The following is a 21948-nucleotide window of genomic DNA, read 5'->3' as shown; positions in this document are numbered from 1 at the left end:
CTCTAGCCTCGTTCTTCCACAGCAAGATCGCTGACATACATAACAGCTTCAGCGACCAGACCACTCCTGTCACCACCGAACTGAAGCCCCCCTCCACCACCCTTCCCGCCTGGATCCCGATTAGCACCGAAGACACCATCTGCTTGATGAACTCAATCCACTCCGGATCTCCAACCGACCCATGCCCCCACCACATCTTCAACAAAGCCGACTCCATCATCGCACCCCAACTCCGGGATATCATCAACTGCTCCCTCAACACCGCTACCTTCCCGGAAAGCTGGAAACACGCCTAACTCAGTGCCCTCCTGAAGAAACCTACTGCAGATGCCACCGAACTTAAAAATTACCGCCCCATCTCATTCCTCCCATTCCCCGCCAAAGTCATAGAGAAGACCGTCAACAGTCAGCTCACCGCCTTCCTCGAGTCTAACGGCTCCCTCGACCCCTCACAGTCCGGCTTCCTAGCCAACCACAGCACCGAGACCGCCCTCATCGCAGCCACAGACGACATCCGGTCACTACTCGACAATGGGGAAACAGTTGCCCTCATTCTCCTGGACCTCTCCGCAGCATTTGACACGGTCTGCCACCGCACACTTGTACAACGCCTCAGCAACGTCGGGGTACAAGATAAGGCTTTGGATTGGATCATCTCATTCCTCGCCGGAAGAACCCAAAGAGTCCGCCTCCCCCTTTCAGATCAGAGGCCACCAAAGTCATCCGCGGCGTACCACAAGGATCATCGCTCAGCCCCATCCTCTTCAACGTCTACATGAGCCCCCTCGCAACCATCGCTCGCCAGCACAACTTCAATATCATCTCATACGCTGACGACACACAGCTGATCCTCTCCCTCACTAAAGACCCAAACACCGCCAAAACCAACCTACACGAAGGAATGAAGGACGTAGCCGAGTGGATGAAAAACAGCCGCCTAAAACTGAATTCAGACAAGACGGAAGTCCTCATTCTAGGATCATCCCCCTCTGCATGGGACGACTCATGGTGGCCACTGGCCCTAGGAAGCGCACCCAAACCAACAGACCATGCTCGCAACCTGGGATTCATCCTAGACTCCGCCCTCTCGATGACCAGACAGATCAACGCCGTCTCATCATCATGCTTTAACATCCTACGTATGCTCCGAAAAATCTTCCGATGGATCCCAACCGAAACAAGGAAGATGGTCACCCAAGCACTGGTCACAACCCGACTGGACTACGGAAACACCCTCTACGCCGGAACCACAGCCAAATTGCAGAAGAGACTTCAACGCAATCAAAACGCCTCCGCTCGACTCATCCTAGACATACCCCGCCACAATCACATATCCGGCCACCTGAGAGACTTTCACTGGCTCCCCGTCAACAAGAGAATAACGTTCTGTCTTCTCACTCACGCACACAAGGCCCTCCACGACCTAGGACCCAAATGCCTCAACACTCGCCTGACCTTTTACACCCCCACCCGCCAACTACGATCGTCCAACCAAGCCCTCGCCGGTATTCCACGCATCCGAAGAACCACCATGGGAGGAAGATCATTCTCCTATTTAGCGGCCAAAACCTGGAACTCCCTCCCCACTCACCTCCGTCTCACACAGAACCACCTCTCCTTCAGAAAACAACTCAAAACTTGGCTGTTTGATAAGTAGCAAACCCCTCTCCCCAAGCGCTTTGAGACCCTCTGGGTGAGTAGTGCGCTATACAAATTTTTACTTGACTTGACTTGACTTGAGAGATGTAGGGCTGATGTGACTCCTCTAGATTTGGAGGGTTTATTACATGCCATCAACTCACCTCTTCCCTTCTTAAAGCACTGCACAGGCCTGGAGAGCTGAAAACGAACCTCGAAGGAAAGGAGGATGAAACAGTGTTGCTGTGGACCCTTCTCTGAAGTCTGCCGTCAGGGTGCACCAGCTCCTGGCTTGTACTCCGGGACCTTTTGAGACTCTTTCTCCAGGCCTGTGACATTGGCTACTTTTATCTCTCTAGTGCATCTAATGAACAGTGGAACTTTGCTGCGTCCTTAAAGAGGTGGCATTGTGAAACCCTGTTGAGATTCCACAGTTGAGTCTGTAATGTGTAAGAAGTGAACTCTGTAGACTGTGGCTGTTGTGCACAGTCACCCTACAAGAGTTTGAGGTCTTGAAAGGTTGAAGAGTCTGGGCTCAGAGTTTCGTCGCCATGTGGGAGGGATTCAGAGGAGCTAAAGAGCCCAGGATGAGGACATCACTAGAGCTAATCAGAAGGCCTAACCTAACTCAGAGCCCTTACAGTAAAGCTGCTAACAGCAAGAGAAGGAATCAGTGGTGCAGAATACGTGAAGCAGTGAGCAAACCCTCTTTTGGAACTGCTTGTGAATGGAGGTCACTTACAACAAAAATGTTCAAATCAGTCCAGCAGGGATCAAGATATTGTCATTTTTGCCTGATACTCAAGCACAGCTAGGTTATCTCTCCTAGGGTCAGTGGAGGCCAGCAAAGTAAGTGCGGTGTGGCGGGGGCGGGGTGGGATGGGGTCAGGGAAGTTGACACACTACGGTATAAGTTAAATTAAATAAAAAATAAAAAAAAACACTTACCTTGCACTCGCCGCATCGCCGAGTCAGAGATCACTAGGTACGTGGTTTTATTTTTTTTTACATTTTATATAACCTTATAGCCTGCCGGAGCGGGCTATATCGGATGTTAAAGGCCCTCTCCGTGCTAAAGGCCCCTATCGACCTAATTGGGGACCAGAACCTTTTGATTGCCCTGGACCCAAAACAGAGTTTATAACAAAACCAGGGAGTGGTCCAAAGTTAATGTGCGAAGATCAAAAACAAGCCTTGCACTATTGATGTTGGTGGAATCTTACAGGTAGATTCATCAAGCCGAAATCGGCTTGCAAAGGGCCAGATTCAGAGAATCTGGCCCTTTGCGAGCGTTATTTTTGCATTTGGGATTCATCATCCCAAATGCAAAAATCGCAAATCTAGAAATCCCTAAATTGCGATTAATTGCATTTAAGGAATCTCAATTTGAGATTCCTTAAATGAAATTCATGAACCATTTAAAAATTGCGAATTCGCAATCTGTGGCCGCTATTCATGTTGCGCACACACATGCCCTAAGGGCATGTGTGTGCACAACATATGTGCACACATCAATTTCAGGGGTGCAACAGGGTGTCCTTTGGACACCCCTGCACCCTTGAAATCGCAATCTCAATTTGCGAATCGCTAATTGCGATTAGCAAATTGAGAATGCCTTCCCATTCATTCCTATGGGCCTCAAGGCCCATAGGAATGAATGGGGAGATATTCCTTAATTGCGACTCGCAATTTGCGAGTCGCAATTAAGGAATTATTAGAAATCGCTATTTTTGAAGTGATTTCTTGATGAATAGCATTTTGCTATTCCTTAATATCGGATCGGTATTTTTCGCTATTAAGGAATCGCAAAATGTGTTCTTGATGAATCTGGGGGTTAGTCTCTGTGGCCGCAGGGCATCTCTTAAATGTGGCAGATTTCGTGGCATCTGATGATAAATTTTCTAATGTGAGAAATCTGGGTTGTGCTTGTAGAATGGTTCAAGTACAGTATCTTAACCCATAATACTCTGGCAAACTGCAGTAAATGTAAATCTACGCAAGCCATACATTCCGTGTGCGCTCTTTCCCTATACATATGCCTGTGTATTGTCCCCAGTGTGCGCCATCCACAGAATTAAGTATTGCAGAAATGTGTGCCTTTGCACATTTAACTTTTTCCCTTTTTTGCCTCCTTGTGGAAAACATGTTTATTTTTTGAACATTTACTAATGCTATCTCAGAAATGCTATTTATGCCCCATGTTTTCATGGCCTGATCATGTGCAATTGAAGGGCCAAAGGGGGTATTACAAGATTGCTTCCTGCTTGACACAAAGCCAAAGCCATACACCCTTAGACATGTATGGCTACCTCACCAAATAAACATAACATTTTATTTCATCTACAGTTCGGTAGGGATAAATGACCACGTAATGATATATTGCTTTTCGTCTTTTAGTGATATTTAATATCATACTCGTTGCCTTCCTGGTTTGATTCATAACGTCGTATTAATCATACATCTGTAGAACCAGAAACTGCCTTGCACTAATGTGTGCCAGCATATAATTAAAATACCTCCATCTTCTTCCATGTCTCCCTGAAGATAAACACAGCTCTGATCCGTCTGCAATTCTCCCCTCAGTAATAAAAAGAGATCTCTCAATTCCCAGGAGGACTCCCCAGGATCTGAGGCTGTGTGAGATTGCTGCTGCCTGGCACCGCGCCAGCACAGCAGTGCTATTCCCACCGGCCGCATTTGGCGTGATTACCAGATTATAAATTACACGGCAGCGAAACTCTGCACTCCAGCAGATGAATGGGGGGTTTGATGAACACACAAACTCTGGAGGACACGCTCACCTTCGACCTGTGGTTTCTGGCTAGAAACAATGCTACTGCAGAGGTACAGACCAAATGTTACACGCTGCTGCGGATGTAATGGAGACGCCGTTGCCAGTAGGCGCATTATACTTAAACAGGCCCTACTGTGCATGCCAGGTACTTCCAAATGTATACGTTTGAAGGTTTGAATAGAATAAACCGTGGGACTATTCGCGACCATTTTAAGGTGAATTTCCTGCCAGAAGGCATAACCACGGGGCGCTGATTCTTAAAGATATGTTAATAATTTGGACATCTACACATCTTAGGTTTCTTCCAACATGTTTGTGTATATTTCCTACTTTTAGTGGAGTTACACAATTCTGCAAAAGAATACATGGGAATCTAAATGAATTAGAGATTCCCAGGCATTCTCCTACCGCATTTTTTATTTACTCTTCTAGCTGACTGAAGATAGGTTGAAGTACTTATATGTTACTAATGTGCATACAAATATTGAACCTTTTTCTTTTTTGTCCATTGTCTACTTTGATATTAAATATGAATGTAAATTAATTTTATATATTTATTTTAATTATAGAACAAAGTAAAAAAGCTACAGCACTATTAACTTAATTTTGAATTGAATATTTGATGAATTTAAATATCTTAAATGAAATAAAAAGATTTTTATGACGTTTTAAATTAAAAAATATATTCCAGCCTAAACTAAAAACTTACATTTTAATTATGCATTAATAAATATTAAAAGTGAGCCATAGTATCAATTCAAAGTAGTTTAATTATTTTTTAATAAAAATTTTTTTTACAATAATGTATACATTCAAAAAGGTAGCTAAAATAAATTTTGATTAAATAATACCTGTTTATTGTTACTTTTATAACATTATATTTATTTTTATTGTTAACTATTTTAAATAATGTCATTTATTTTGATATTATTTCCTTTGACGTTTTATTATCCCTATCTTCATTATTTTCTATTGGAGGGTTTTGAAGTATATCTGTCGTGAGGTGCTGGACTTACTATTGTTTCTTTTTTGCAGTGATAACTTATGGTTGTAAATCTGTCTCCACCCCCTGTCTTTTTGGGGCTGGGGAGACATGTAATTCTACTCTTTCGAGTACCTTTGCACTCGGATTTTGTGAATAGCCCAAAGTAGTAAAGTTATTCAACAGTATAAAAGTAAATTACACCTGTAAATTACTCACAAGTGTAAGTTACCTTTGTGAATAACTTGGTGACTCATGAGTTAGTGCATGCACTGCAGACCACTAAACTCAGAAAGAGGAAGAAGTGTTTGCCGCTCTGCGATTCAGAGCTGTGTTGCCCCTAGCTCCTTTTTTAACTTCCTGCGTAATCTAGTTACTGCGTGCCCTGCAGAAAGCATGTTCAAAAACAGGTGTGTGACTACTGTTGTGTATGAAAATACAGGTCATGAAGCATCTGAAGCTGAAGTCCAAGTTTATTACTAATAACCCAGACGTGCAGATTTACCTCGCCTTTAACTGTCCTCAGTTCAAGTACAAACAGTTCTACACCAGAGCATAACTCAGAACCTAGAACACTACCACATACTGCTTCATATGCAAGGAAGCAGACACAACAACTCCCATCTGCACTTGTGCGTAAGTGTAGAATGGGACCATTTTAGGGTCCAAGTTTTTGCTTTATCTTTGACATTTACAGGGCTCTGCTATATCAGGTTGTTGGCCAAGTCACAAAAGTTAAATTGAGTGGCAATAACTTACATTCTTTGGGAAGAAACATGTATTTGTTTTAACATGGAATTTTCAAAACATTTTAGTGTCAATCCAATTATCTGTGCTGCACATGTTAAAGGTGTTTTATGCAGCATATGTAGATGGTGTAATAAGGTACTCACATTGAGGGTGTTTTTTGACTTGTCCAACCACCGTGTAGCAAGAACATTCTTTTTTTATCAGCGTTTCGGTATTAAGTTTGCTTTTCCATCTCCACGTTGGTCCATTTGCATGCACCTAGAAAAGAGTGTTATTGTGAGTTAGATGCAGTGGTTGAAGTGCATAAAAAGATATGGGAACTGTGATCATGAGTGCAATGGAGCAGGTTCGTGAGCGTGGGGTTGTGGCCAGATACGTGGCTTAAAAGAACAGTGCAAAGATTTTATTGGCCTTTCACCTAGAGGTAAATTCATATACAAATGACACACACCTTAAATGAAAAATAAATGCACGTTAAATCACTGGCAAACGGACCTTTATCCAGAGGCGGATCCTCCATGGGGGCGTTTGGGCGCCGCCCCACTGCTTTCTCGCTGTGCAAGAAGGCAGAAACAAATTGTAGAGAACTACCATTTGTTTCTGCCCTCTTGCACGCAAGAAAGATGAAGTTCCTGGTTGCGAGAGTGGGAGGGGTTACTCGAGGGCAGGGGGGAGTGGCTTTCCCACTGTTGTAAATACTGTCTGTTTGGGCAGCCTCACAGAGGCTGTCCAAACAGACAGTATTAACTGTATTAAGAAAGCCACTCCCCCCTGCCCTCGAGTAACCCCTCCCACTCTCCCTGTTCTCTGTATGCTGCAGCATACAGAGAAATCACGTGGTGTTAGGGAAGCCGGCCGAACCAATCGCAGCGCTGTGCTGTGGTGGAGGGGAGGGAGGCTGCCTGGCTTCCTGCGTGACGAGTGACGAATTGAAGAACAGGAAGGCGGGTTCGGGACGTCTGGAGTCGCCATGAACTTGAAGGCGGGAAGGTAAGGAAAGTTACGTTTAGTGTTTCATTTAGCAGTTTGCATCTGCTTTGATTCTCTAAAGCTAAAATCCAACATAGCGCGAAAATGATACACAATGCCGTATTTGTTTCTCAGCATGTGGTGAGAACTTGGGCTCAGCCCGAGCCAGAGGGAAGATAGATGTATGCTGCTAATGCGGACTTTAACTAATTTGGCACACCGCTATATCACAGCAATAGCGGCGCTATGAAGTTACCGACCGAAGCACTGTATTAAACACTCCATGGCGGTGTGAGTTGAAAAATGTGCACACTCACCTGTTGCGCGAGCGTTTGGGGACTGGGGTATTGCTGAACAGTAAGTTGTCTCTCAAACCGTGGTGCTGAGAGAGCGGGAGCACAAAGCAGGCTCTCAGTGTGGTGGGCATTTTGCACTATAGTGAGTGGACCCAAAACCACTGGTGCTGCGAGGTTGTATCACAGTGAAAAGTGAAGGGTGGCAGCATATGCTCGTTTTATTGCCTGCTCACCCGTGCTATGGAAGGAGAGGCGTTTCAGTGTCTGTTTAAGGACAATAATACTCGCTGCGGTGTGACATTAATCACATGCTGTTTGTTTATTCAATGACCTTAATCTCACGCTCGTTCTTTTTGTTTAATGACCTGTATCTCGCGCTGTGTTGGTTTCCAGGAGTTTAACCTTGAGAACTTTGCGTGTTTACCTTCAGCTGTGAGATTGCAGCCGCTGTTTGCAGTGTCCACAGTTTGCACCAGTGCGGTTTGTGCTCTCACTGCTGGTCTTTTAAAGGGAGGGCTGGAGGCCGCTTGTAGCATTAGATCACAGAAGGGACTTATGCCCTCCGTCCCCGCCTCCCACCTGCCCACATAAACAGACTTGGTGTACTATTCAGGCAGCCCGGCGGTCTGTTTCAGAATGCTTTTACTTTAAAAATCGCCATTTGCCAATCCTTTTCCAATTTTCTTTTGAGAGGAGGACCCAACCTGTACCCACTTTCATTAGCTTCGCTTGCTCACTTCGCTTGCTGTCATGCCCAACTTTTACGCCCCACTGTTTTCAAATGTCACCAGCCGCCACTGCCTTTATCTATTAAGAAAACTCAATTGGTTAATGCGATCACTGCAGCTCTGTGTGTGTAACTAGACCGCCACAGAATTGAATCCTGGTTGACGCAGTGGGGAATAGTGTAAAAGTGACATTTATATTTATAGTTCTATATGGTCCCAACCTGAGACTGAAGGAAAGCACTGTGAATATGTAATTCTGCAATTTATTATTTTAAAATGATATTACACACAATATAAACTAGGTTATCGCAAAATATGTAAAAAGGTTTAGATTATAAGAAAAAACAAGTCCTTTCAAATTTTACATTTTTAGAACAAAGTGAAGTCAAAGCCCCACTCCAGCCCATACACAGCCATCGGAGAAGGTGAAGGCTGTGCAGAGGGGTACTTTCGAAAAGCCCACCACAACCCACTGGTAAGGCTGAAAGAAGAGAAACTGCGCTGTGCCATGACACAGAGCCATCATCCATCTGAAATAAATGCTAAAGGCAGTTACAGCCAGGTAGGAATGCAGAAACTTACCTCCCAGCACGAGATAGTGAAGTGCTATATGACCTCAAAATCGGACAAGACAACCAGGCTAAGCTAAGGGCATGTTGCGTGGAGAGGTTTCTGGTCCTGCTTTGCTCAAAGAATGCTGCCTGAACAAACATGCTGTCAATGGCAACAGAAGGAAGCAGAAAGTACGAAGAGGTGACATCCCTGAAGCCCCCACCTTTGCTTGACATGGCAATGAAAAAGAACAACGGTGCCAGGTGGGCTTCATGGATCGAAACATTAGACAGCTTCATAGATGAGCTAGATGAAGAAGATGATTAGAAAATCAGTAAATATTTGAAAAATCTTGCTAGTAATGGAGTGAAAGAAGTTCTAAAGAAAGTCTTACAAACTGATGCAATATCGTACCAAAAGATTACGAAACATTGGAAGTCAAGTTTAATCTGATGGCGAATGGCGACTATGAAAAGTACATCTTAAACCAAGTACTACAACAGACTGGTGAAACGATGGATTAGTTTGTTGACCGATTTGATGCACTTATCAAACACTGTAAGTTCTGTGACTTTAATGAGGAAGAAGCCATGCTCCTCAGAGTCATTGATGGTTGTCTTTCAGGTTCCTTTAGGAGATGCATGTTGACAGAGACACTCAGTTAAGGGAAAATGCTAATGGCTGCAAGGACCGAGGAATGAGCAGATCAACAAGCGGCTAAAATGGAAGCAGGAACAACGCATAATGAATCAGTGTTGATCGTGCTAAACAAGCATAAGCACAAAATAGATGGACACAAGTTGACATCTTGGAAGAAGAAAAAGTTTTGCTTCCTATGTGGGTTTTCATATCCCTAAGAAGGCAGACGCGCGTAGATCATTGCTGATGTGTGAGTGATGTTGGAGAGTAAATACCGTCTGCCTAATGCACTCATTTCTGCTCAGTTTTAAAAACTTTCAATTTTAACTTGTACCACTCTGTTTATTTTTTAAGCAAACCAATTGTTCCTACCTTGCTAGGTGCTCCCCGGTCCACCGCGAGTTTAACTCGATTGTTGTGGAGGGAGTTACAGCCATTTCCGGTTTTGCGGCGAGGTCGGCGTTCTAGTGGCCTGGTTCTCCTGATTAAATGGGATGCTCTCTGCGACGCGCAGTGGACGCGCATGGATCATTGCTGATGTGTGAGTGATGTTGGAGAGTAAATACCGTCTGCCTAATGCACTCATTTCTGCTCAGTTTTAAAAACTTTCAATTTTAACTTGTAGCACTCTGTTTATTTTTTAAGCAAACCAATTGTTCCTACCTTGCTAGGTGCTCCCCGGTCCACCGCGAGTTTAACTCGATTGTTGTGGAGGGAGTTACAGCCATTTCCGGTTTTGCGGCGAGGTCGGCGTTCTAGTGGCCTGGTTCTCCTGATTAAATGGGATGCTCTCTGCGACGCGCAGTGGGCGCGCATGGATCATTGCTGATGTGTGAGTGATGTTGGAGAGTAAATACCATCTGCCTAATGCACTCATTTCTGCTCAGTTTTAAAAACTTTCAATTTTAGCTTGTAGCACTCTGTTTATTTTTTAAGCAAACCAATTGTTCCTACCTTGCTAGGCGCTCCCCAGTCCACTGCGAGTTTAACTCGATTGTTGTGGAGGGAGTTACAGCCCTTTACATTTTTGCGGCAAGGTCAGCTTTCTAGCGCCCCGGCTCTCCCCATAAAACTGGATGCTCTCTGCGACGCGCAGCGGGCTCGCCGGCGGCGCGCTAAAGGCAAGCCCATCTGCGCCCGTCCTGAAGGCTATAAGTTACTAAGACTAGATAGACAACATAAAACGGGGGGAATAGCCATTGTATACAGAGATTGAGCAACAGTTACTGTTCTGGAGGAACTAAGTAACGAAAAAATTGAGATCCTTGTATTTCGGTTTGATCTCACTCCTCAGTTGAGCTGGAAGGGAGCTTTAGTCTACCGACCTCCAGGCCCCACTGTAGACTTTTCAACTAAGTTGGTGGAACTAATAGTGCCAGATGCTATATCCACCAAAAATGTTCTCCTACTTTGAGATTTTTACATACACAGTGAGTGCATGGACAATGCTGGGGCAATGGCTTTCCTCGCCGACCTAGCAGCTCTAGGCGTAACTAAGATCAATGATGGTCCCACTCATATAGCTGGCCACACCCTGGATATTATTTTCACAAACTCTCCCCGTATTATTTGTGAATCTCCTCGGACAATCAGCTGGTCTGACCACGCTTTCATTGGCTTTAGGATTTGGGGACCCAGAGACCCGGATAAGTCAGGCGCTGTCCCAAACTATTCATTCAGACAGTGGCATAAAGTCACCCCTGAAGCATTCTCAGAAGTTTTTCCTACCCCATGGGATGGGGAATACAAAAAGGTAGGGGAAGGGTTAGCTCGTTTTAATGGTTCAGCAAAAGCTGCTATTGATCAACTGGCACCTCTGAAAACCTCTAAGGGTAAGTCTAGACAGGTTCAAGCAGCTTGGTTTACTGTGGAATTACGCACAGAGAAAGGAAACTGCAAAAACTTTGAGAGGCGATGGAGACGGTCCCATGATATTGGCGATAAAGAAAAATACAAGGTTATACTCGCTCAATACCACAAAAATATTAAAAGCACTCGGAAGACTTTCATCGCATTGCAGTTGACCCAGGCTGGGAACGCCCCTAAAGCACTGTACCAGATCCTTAAGACCTGTACAAACCCTAAAGCATGTGATCTGGAGGAATCTCCATCCCAAGCCTTATGTGACACGATTGGGGAATATTTTGAACCAAAAATTGATGCTATTTATGATAAAATCATTACAGCTAGCAACCTGAGTCCTACCACAATTCATGAACATCCCCCAGACATAAAGAGGACACATCTGACGAGCTTCCCTCCTCTGACTTGTGATGAGGTGGAAGTCTTACTACATACCGTCAGATCAGGCTCCCCCCTTGATGTTGTACCAGCCAAAATATCGGGGAGCCTCTCAAAACAACTGTCTGTCCCCATTTGTTCCCTTTTGAATGCATCACTAAAGGAAGGTCATTTACCTACAGAATGGTAGGCAGCACAGGTCATTCCACTATGCAAAAACACCAAGGCCTCCATGAAAGATCTATCTAATCTGCGACCTATATCTCTCCTCCCTCTCCTGAGCAAAATGCTGGAAAAACACATCAACATACAGTTATCAGCCTATGTAGAAGCGTCAAATTGCCTGGATGTTTCACAATCAGGCTTCAGGCCGAAATATAGTACGGAGTCAGCCCTAGTGGCAGTCACGGACAATATTAGGCTATCATTAGATAGAGGACAATCCACCTTATTGGTGCTTTTAGACCTCTTGGCGGCATTCGCCACCGTAAACTATCAAATTTTGCTCCGAAGATTAGAGGAGTCCGGGCTAAAAGGAAAGGCACTGCAGTGGATGACCAGCTTCCTCTCCGACCGCTCCCAGACAGTTAGATTGGGTCCGTAAATGTCCCAGTCTAAGAAGCTGTCCAAGGGAGTTCCACAGGGATCCTTTTTAAGCCCTACTTTATTCAACATCTATATTGCTCCCTTGGCCACCCTTATGAGGACATTTGGATTTGTTCCAATATCTTTTGCGGATGACACCCAGCTCACCTTCTCCTTTGACAAAAACTCTATTACAGCTCAGACTAACTTCTCTGCAGGCATGCTTGCAATATCTCAGTGGATGAGTACCAACTATCTCCAACTAAATGCCGGGAAAACAAAGATTATGTTTTTTGGAGAAGCCACCCTGTACTGGACACCAGAATGGTGGCCCAGGGAGCTGGGTGCCCTCCCTGCCCAGAAGTCATCAGTAAAGAATCTTGGGGTGCGCATCAAACAGAGCTTAAACATGAAGGAGCAGGTATCTCAAATGGTGGGCTTGTGCTTTCATGTATTAAGCCTTTTGAGGCGTGTGTTTCCGTTTCTTCCTGCCCACACTTGGAAGACTCTTGTCCGGTCTCGTGTTATATGTCGACTTGACTATTGTAATGCATTACCGATCTCGGCCAATGAGGCTGCACTGGATCGTCTGCAGGTAGTGCAGAACACAGTAGCTCGTCTGGTATTGAACTCTCCCTACAGATCTCCGTCAAACTTGCTGCTGCAGAAACTGCATTGGCTTCCGGTGCGCAAGCGAATAATATTTAAGATATGCTGCAATACCCACAAGGCAGTACATGGCAATGGGCCAACATACTTGACGGAGAAGCTGAGTCACTACACTCCTCTTAGAGACCTGCGATCCAGCATGAAATCATTTCTCAAAGTTCCGCGCATTTACAAAGCTAGGACCGCGGGGAAGGCTTTTTCCTACCTTGCCCCTCGGAATTGGAATTCGCTCCTGTTAACACTGAGGCAGTGTATGGACTACCTACGCTTTAGAAGGTCCCTGAATTTTTTTTTATTCTAGCGGTTTCCCTCAGCACCAGCATTTTCCTACATGTGCCCGCAAGCGCGGAGATACCCCTTCGGGGGTGATTCAGGCGCTATACAAGCAATTAAAATAAATAAATAAAATAAAAATAAAAGGCAAATGTCCAACCATAGGACAAATATGCAAAGGCTGCAGGAAAGAAAACCACTTCATAACAGTCTGCAAAGCAACAGAGAAACCAAATGTGTCACAGTGAGAAGAGAAAATGGAAGCCTGAAGACTCCAGAAATATTCTCGCCATTTCCACAAGGCCAAAAGGCAACATCAGTTACACCAAGTACAAACCCAGCAAAGTTGATCGTCGTCAAGTTCACAATATGAAGGCTCTTCAAAAGTATTATCATGCACTGGTGAAGAAGACGTATATACGTTTATGATATTGATTAAGAAACAACATGCACATGCAGGATTGGGCGCTTGCCAAGAAGATCAAAAGTCAAAAAAGAATTGCTGAATGGAGCAACAGAATTCATTTGGACACTGTCCCAAAATTACATTAAAGTTGAATGATTGCCCCATAACATTCAAAATAAACAGTGGTGCAATGATTAATATCAAACCAAGAGAAACGTTTAACAGCTTATTTCCTGTGCCATGCCTTACCCTGTCAAACATGAAGGTATACATGCGGGCTGCTTCTAAACCACTACAGAGTCAAGGGTCATTTACAGCAACCATGAGACGCAAAACAGCATCAGTGCAAGTGGTGATTCATATTATTCAGGGACCTTCATCACCTTTTCCACTGCTGCTGATATGGGACTGATATCTCTCACCTGCAACACACATGCTCAGTCTGAAATCATGAATCAGTTCCCATCGTTGTTTCATGTCCTAGGAAGACTCAAGAAAATACAAGTACAACTTCATATTAATGAGGACATTCTCCTGGTTGCCCTACGACACAACAGAGATGCTTTTCACTTGCAAGAAGCCATTGAGAAAGACCTAGAAACACTGTTGAAGCATAATATCATTGAATTCTGCACCTGCCCTATGCTGTGGCTTTCGCCCATAATTGTGGTGCTGAAAAAGCACAGTGAGGTGCAGAGCGCATCTGTGTTGATATGCGCTAGGCCAACAAATGAACCAAGAGAGAAAGACAACCTGGTCCCCATATAGTGGACATGATCATGCAGCTGAACAGAGCCAAAGTCTTCTCCCGTCATGACCTGAACAAAGGATACCATCAGCTTGAACTGGAAGAGAACTGTAGGTACATTCTAACCTTTTCCACTCATGTTGATTTGTTCAGATACAAAAAAACGAGTTTTGGAGTGCATTCAGCTGTGGAGATGTCAGGATACTCTTCGCTGAGTAATTCAACCTGTTACACATGCTTTCAATTACAGTGATGACATACTGGTAATTGGGTCAACATAAAATAAGTATGACAGAGCGCTCACACAAGGGTATCAATTGCTTGCTGATGCAGTTCTCACTCTGAATGCAGCAAAATATGACTTTCACAAAACCAAACTTAAATTATTTTGGCACATATTCTCTGAAGGGGGAATAATTCCTCAAACAGATAAAGTGCAAGCATCTACTTGCCCCCACAAGACGTAACCATGCTGTGATCCTTCCTAGCCGTGGACAGTTATTGCTCAAGATACATTTGAGAATTTGCACAGTGAGTGCTCCATTAAGAGACTTAACAAAGCAAATGGTCCCAATACAGTGGTCTCCTGAATGTGACCAAAGTTACAAAGACATAAAACGTGATTGAGAATGTAACCGAAATGGCCTATTTTGACTCCAAGTTACATACTGAGATCACAGTGAATGCGAACCCGGTGGGGGTGGGGGCAATTCATGCGCAACACAATGACCGACTAAATGTTCAGAAACACTTTGTGGCCAATGCCAGTAAATGTCTGTCTGAAACAGAACGTGCCTAATTTCGGCTGGAAAAGGAGAGTCTGGCTGTAATGTGGGCCTGCAAACATTTTCATGTGTTTCTATATGGAAAATGTTTCACTGTCATCACAGACCACCAGGCATTGCTCACTTCTTTGGAAAATCAAAAGCTGAGATGCCCAGTCGCATTGAGAGGTGGGAGCTGTGACTACAAGAGTATGACTATGTGATTGTACACACTGTGGGGAACAATCAAAGCCCCTTGGATGACTTGTCATGAGTGCCGCTACATCGCCACAGTTCAGCTACCAAAGTGGCTGAAGAGTATCTCAACTTAATTGTGAGGTCCAGCATGCCAGCAGCTATAACCCTTGAACAGATTATTGCTGCTACCAATAAAGATAAGACATCCTCTTCCTCAAAGACCTCATTACAATTGAATCTTGGAAGAAAAGTATTCAACCCTTTGCTGATGATATTGAATTCTAAAGATTCAGAAATGTACAGGATAAGCTATTCGGCACCCAAGAAGGTATCATATTGAGAGGCTCGAGACTCATCATACCTGAAAGTCTGAGACAGCAAGTCATTGAGCTGGCCCATGTTGGACATTGTGTCATTGTCGCCACCAAAAGAGCTCTAAGAGGCCAAGTGTGGTTCCCTAATCGAGGTGAGAAAGAGCTGAAAGCATGCCACCTTTGTAACTGCTTAGCTCCCAAGGTGGTGCAGCATCCATTGACAATGTATGACCTTCTTGCTCATGCCTGGGAGAGAGTTGCGGTTGACTTTGTTGGGCCTCTAGAAGATGGACATCATATCATGGTAGTCATTAAATAATATTTGCGTTTTTCGTTGCTGGAAGCCCTATCATCGACAACCCATGATAAAGTCATAATTGGCTTGATGACATCATTGCAGCGTGGAGCATCCCCGCTATTCTCAAATCCGAAAATGGCCCACCTTCCAATAGCAAGGAGTTTCTTGTTCCACTCAATGTCAAGCATCAAAAGAGTATACCACTCTGGCCCCAAGCCAATGGGGTTGTTGAGCGATTCATGGGCACCCTCAAGTGGGTAATTCATGAGCATCAATGGAAGAAATCACACTAAACCAAGCCCTGTGTCAAACCCTTTGTTCCTATTGATCAATTTCATGCTCCACAATTGGTGAGAGTCTGCCACCTTGCTATTTGGGAGAGCCATCAGAACAAGACTACCACAACAATGGATATCGTACAGATCAATGAATGCTGATATGGTTTGTTTCACAGACACTTCTCATAAGTGCAAAATGAAAACATATGCTGATCAGTGCTAACACCCTCGGGAAACAGTCTCCAACAGAGGGGACAGGGTACTGGCCAAACTGAATGGAAGAGGAAAATGGACACTCCGTTTGCTGTTGACCCTTTGAAGGTCATAATGTGTAAAGGACGTATGGTGACAGCGCATCATCCCGAAAAATCCATCACATGGGACTCATCACACTTTAAACACCTACATCGATGTTCATCAACTCCTGATATCAAGAGTGAGGTGACCACACCTAGATGTCTGTACTTTTTATTTAACAAAAGGGGAGATTTAGAGTCTTGATACAATAAGCACTAGGACTGTTGTGGTCCTGTCCAGACTTCAAACAGGAATTAATTAATTTGATTGGAGGTGTTACGGTCTGGTTATAAAAGTTATCATGCAATGCGTACTATGTGTAATCGTATGTGGTGGAATAAAGATGTCTGTTACAGAGTTCCGTGTGTGGCATTTTCAGTTGCATGCTCCCAGGCTGGAGAAGATGTTACATAGATGATTGGGAACGTCGTTCCCAATAGAACCCTCACACTCTGACCACTGGTTAGATGCTAGAAAGTGCCATTGCTGATTTGCACAAACTTCAAAAGTCCTTAAAGGAGTGCTCTTACTACCATCCCATTTTCTAGAACCCCGTTTGTCTCACAGTTTGACCTTTGTTATTACATCTTCACATTTTATGCCCTGCAGTGTAGTCTGTATAAGAGGAGAGCCTTTGTCACTTACAGGGCCCATTAGGGGCCGGGGTGTAATATTGCCAGATGAGGGCGCGGTCAGCCACTGCCCACTTCCTTTCACTCTAGTACATACGTTAGAAGATTTTTCACAGTAACCTACTTTTTACTACAGCCAGACTTAGTTTTTCTAAAAATTATTTACTAAGCATTTTGTATGTGGTAATTTTCTGGAGTGTGTTACTTTACCAGCCTGCGGTCTCTGTATCTGAGTTTATTGAGTGCCATAATGAATGGAAAAAATAAGTGTGACAGGAACAATGTAATCACACAATAAAACACTGTACACCTCAAGATTCTGCAATATATGCAAGCATTGGAAAAGCCAATATGTTTCAGCTCTATAAGGCTGATATATTGGCTTTTCCAAGGCTTTTTGTTACTTGCATGCTAATGGGTTCACCAAACGCATGCCTATGCCAGCAATCTTTCAATAGGTTTTCAATTAAATAACACCTATTTCAAGATGGCTTTGAGATGCCTGTGCACACATACATTGTGTCATGAGCACACATGCTCTGTGACATGTAGACTGAAGAACAAGTTAGAAAAGTAAATTAAAATATAAAAAGTGAAAAAGAAGTGACTATGAAGGAAACCCATGGCTCAGCATCTTTGCCACTGCTCAGCCCTCGTATAAGGAAATTAATAAAATAAAAATATTTAAAATGAGGGACAGCCTGGGGGAACACTGGGGATCGGGGAAGAACGAGAGTACATGAGAAGGAGAGCAAGGGAATATTCCCTTTCATGGAGTGTTGAATATAAAATAAACAAAATAGTCCCCTCAAGTATGCAGTGGAAGGATACAACTTATCAAATCAGAACAGTGTGATTGAAATGCTCCTGGACAGTAAAAAAGCACGAATATAGAAGAAAGCCATTGAATCAAGAGTTGACAACTGAGATAAGCAGCAAAGCCATACAGTGATGAGCAAGGGCCTAAAACCCACTTTAAATATATGTTATGTATCTGAAACAATAGGTCTGCCTAGGAGTTTGTGTTATTGTGGATTATATGCTAGAAAGTTCCACAAAGTTACACAAAGCTGAGGTGTACAAACAGACAATGAAACAGTGGCAAATTTATTTTGAGGATTTCTATGCTGTGACTTCATTTGTGACCAAATATCCACCCACCACATCAACATTCAGCAAAGTTATGTTTTCAGTAGAGACAAGCGGCTTGCTGTCATTTGAGTTCCTCATGTAGAGTCTTCAGTATAGGGGTAGATGACATGATTGCTTAGGTGAGGAAGGACAGTAGGAAGCCTTTAACATGCTGCTCCATGACACATTATTTAGGTGGGAGACTCTCTTGAATAGTTGGCTTCCCTTTCTGTGTAATATTGTGACTGCTGCTGAATTATTATCAAAACAAGCATTCCTTCCTTAGTAGTGTGCTTCCTAGGTTTCCTTGTGCTCCAGATACTGCCATGTACCTTTGGAAATCATCCTGCAGCTTTCACTTGTTGAAGGTCTGAACTGGAAAGCACCAAGCAAACACAGATCCCACAAGTCTTGGATGTAGATTTGGGTTTTGGACACAAGAGATATGAAATGGTGTACTCGGTAAAACAGATGCAGGTGGTAGAAGAATCCAGGTTTGACAGAGAAAGCAAGGGTTTTACATTGGGTGTTTCATCATGATACACAAATGAGGCGCCAGCAATTGAGGTCAAGTTAAAACGGTGAGTCTGTGTGGGGGACTACATTAAACCAGCTTAAGAGCCCTTTTATGTTAAGTTCAAGAACTAGGAATAGGGAATGTGCATGGTGAGAGAAGCTATACAGACATGCACTGGCAAAGAAGTACGTGTTGCCTTTGCGGCCTATTGGCGTTGTCAATGTTTTAGTCAAGTTGCACTATAGCAGAGCTGCTGTGCAGCATGGCTGAAAGTTTTTAAAAAAAAGAGCTACCATGCAGTCAGCATTATAGCCCTAAATGTTGGCGGGGAGACCTCGAAAGGTGAGCAACACGAAGGATGTAGATGCCTACCGCCCAGCACTCCCCCAGCAATAAAATAAAGGGCTACGATGCGTCTAGCAAAGGCTGTATCACAGCCAGAGTTTTTTTTCAAAATGCAGGCATGCTGCACTGCAGCCACGCTGTTGTGCAGCATGACTAAAAATATTGACAAAGTCAATAGCTTACATGGGCGAGACCTATTTGCTTTGCAAATGCTTGTTTTTGTGGCAGAACAGGAGGGTGGGATTGGGCAGGCAACAACGCAGGGTGAGGTGAGGCAGGGCAGGCAAAAATTCATGATGGGGCCAGAGGGGTGAATCAATATTGCAGGGTGGGACAGGAGGGCGTTAGGGGACAAGAAACAATGCAGGATGGGGTGGGATTGGGCAAGCAACAACCTGGGATGGGGAGTAAGGGTGGAAGGGGGTAAACAACAACTCAGGACAGGTTGGGGGCAAGCAACAACATGGAACTGGGTCAGAGGGGCAAGTACCAGGGCAGAGCAGGACAGGAGGACATAAGCTGCGGTACAGAGTGGGAGGGGGCAAGCAACAATATGAGGAGAGGTGGAAGGGTGGGAGTGGGAAAGCAACAATACAAAGAGGGTGGGAGGAGGCAAGCAACAACACAGAGAGGAAGGGGATGGTGGCAGTGGGCAAGCAACAACACACAGATGAATGAAAGGGTAGGAGGAGGCAAGTTACAACAAGGAGAGGGATGGGAGGGAGCAAGCAATAACTCAGAGCAGCACGGGAGAGTGGGAGGGAGCAAGCAACAACAAAGAGCGGGATGAGAGGGGGTAAGCGACAACATGGAGAGGGACAGGTTCGTGGGAAGGGAAACACAACAGGCTTAAGAGGGACGGGAGTGTGGGAGTGGGCAAGCAACAATATTGAGGGGGTAAGGAAAATAGGGAGAGAGGGACAAGACAGTTGATGGGAAAAATCAAAAACATGGAGGTGTACAGCAACATGAGAGCAGGCAAGCAAAAACATGGAGAGGGAAAGCAACAATACTGAGAGGGTCGAGATGGTTGAAAGGGGCAAGCAACAACACAGAGAGGTAGGGGAACGTGAGGAGGCAATTAACAACACAGAATGGGATGGGGGTAGACACACATGAAGGAGAAGGCCTGAAAACAAATTAATTTTTATGAAGTACTTCAATAAAAGAAAAAAGCAGCTCTGAAATCATAAGCATTGGAAAGGCACAAGTACTTGAGCCATGCTTCAGAGGAGAGACAATCAAACAAATAGAAAGTGAAACTAGCACGCATTGACCAAACACAAGCAAGTAAATGAGAGTGATGATGAAATCAAACAATGGTAATGGTAAGAAATGGGCAGGCTCTAAGTGCACCGTGAGCTAACAAAACGTCTTGCAAGCGTCAGCAAACCCATTGCCTCAGTCGTAACCGAAAAATTGTCTTTATTTGGGATCGATTCACGCCTGGCTCGGTGGATTAGTCATCTCCTCTATCACATTAGGGCAGCATCAGGAGCAACATTTTCAGTTTGACTGCAAATCCCTGAGACCCCAAAATGAGTTATTTTGGAGCCAGTGTTTGGAGCAAGGTTTGTCAAGATGAGGGAACATACTTTAGATGTTTGCACCACAGAGGACATACCGGGCATATAGTTATATATATATTTTTGGGTTAAACAATATTTTCTAGCATGTTACAATGTTTACAAAAACCAGCATATATTGCAATGTGAATGCATAATGAAGAAAGTGAAAATGGAATTTCAATTAGCTCTCGGCTCTACAACAGAATTTCAAAATCTTTCTTTCCTTTTGTATTCCCTTCTTTTGTTAGAACACCCCCTGTCTCACCGCCTTTCTAATCATCACAATTGAGAAGACAATTGGATCACTATTGCCATTGTCATTTACCTAGTCATTTCAGTAAGTCCCCTTCCAGGTAGTGTGTTTAACTCCACATTCTTTATACATTGCTTTACACATATAGGGCCACATGTATCAAGCTTTTCTCCTGTCGCAAATGGGCCAATTCGCAAATGGGCTGATTCACAGAATCGGCCTGTTTGCGACAGCAAAAAAGCATTTTAGCATGTATCACCCCCAAACCGTGATTTGGTACCAAGTTACCAAATTGAAAATGTGGTTTGTGACCAAATACCTACTTGGTATTTGGAAGGAATGCCCTTTCTAAATACCGAATCGGAATGGTATGTATAAATGTTTTGTGACCTATTTCCAGTCACAAAACATTAAGGGCCTTATTTATGAAGGTCTTGCGCCGCCGGTGCGTCACTTTTAAAATGGGAAAAAGTGACGTACCAGTGGCGCAAGACCTTCATAAATGAGGCCCTAAGAATTTACTGACTACCGAATTTTAGTTGTAATGCACGGGCAAATGGGAAGGGGCTCCCTTCGGACCCATTTTCATTTGTGAATGTAAAAAAAAAGTTTGCTTGAGAGAAGGCAGTGGTCCACGGGATCATTGCATCTTCACAAACAAAGAAAAATAAAGAAACGTTTGTATTTAAAAACCTCTTGTTCTCATTTATGAAATTGGTTTGTATTTTTACAAAAAGACTGCTTTATTAAAAAGCAACCACATACATGACGGTCTACTGACCTCAGCAGGTCACCATCCCTATGAGGTTGTCAATTCCTAATGGATCGCAGATTGCGACCTACCTAATTAGTTTTCATGAGGTAGGAAGATTTGCGACCCACTAAGAATCGTTAAATGAAACTCTATCAGCCAGATTCATGAAGCTAAATTGCGATCGCAATAGCTGCGAAAAAGCTATTGCGATCGCAATTACATGAAAAGCTATTCATGAACAAAATTTGCGAGTTCGCTAACATAGAAATGCGAATTCGCAATATTATTTGCAGAATCCTGGTAGTACGTACCCCATTTGCGATTCTGTA

General features: G+C 43.9%; 1 protein-coding gene across 1 annotated transcript in view; it reads right to left on the bottom strand.

Annotated features, from left to right (window-relative positions):
• The window catches only part of HECW1 (HECT, C2 and WW domain containing E3 ubiquitin protein ligase 1), a 974913-nt gene that overhangs the window by 783562 nt on the left and 169403 nt on the right, over window positions 1-21948 (bottom strand). Inside the window, exon 2 of the mRNA XM_086964874.1 lies at window positions 6308-6422. The gene's annotated coding sequence lies outside the window, so the exon portion shown is untranslated. The remainder of the gene's footprint in view (window positions 1-6307; window positions 6423-21948) is intronic.

Source organism: Lissotriton vulgaris, chromosome 4_1, assembly GCF_964263255.1.
Source record: "Lissotriton vulgaris chromosome 4_1, aLisVul1.2, whole genome shotgun sequence".
NCBI classification, from domain to species: Eukaryota; Metazoa; Chordata; class Amphibia; order Caudata; family Salamandridae; genus Lissotriton; species Lissotriton vulgaris.
The sequence above is the reverse complement of the archived record's forward strand: the minus strand, read 5'-3'. Positions and strand labels throughout refer to the sequence as shown.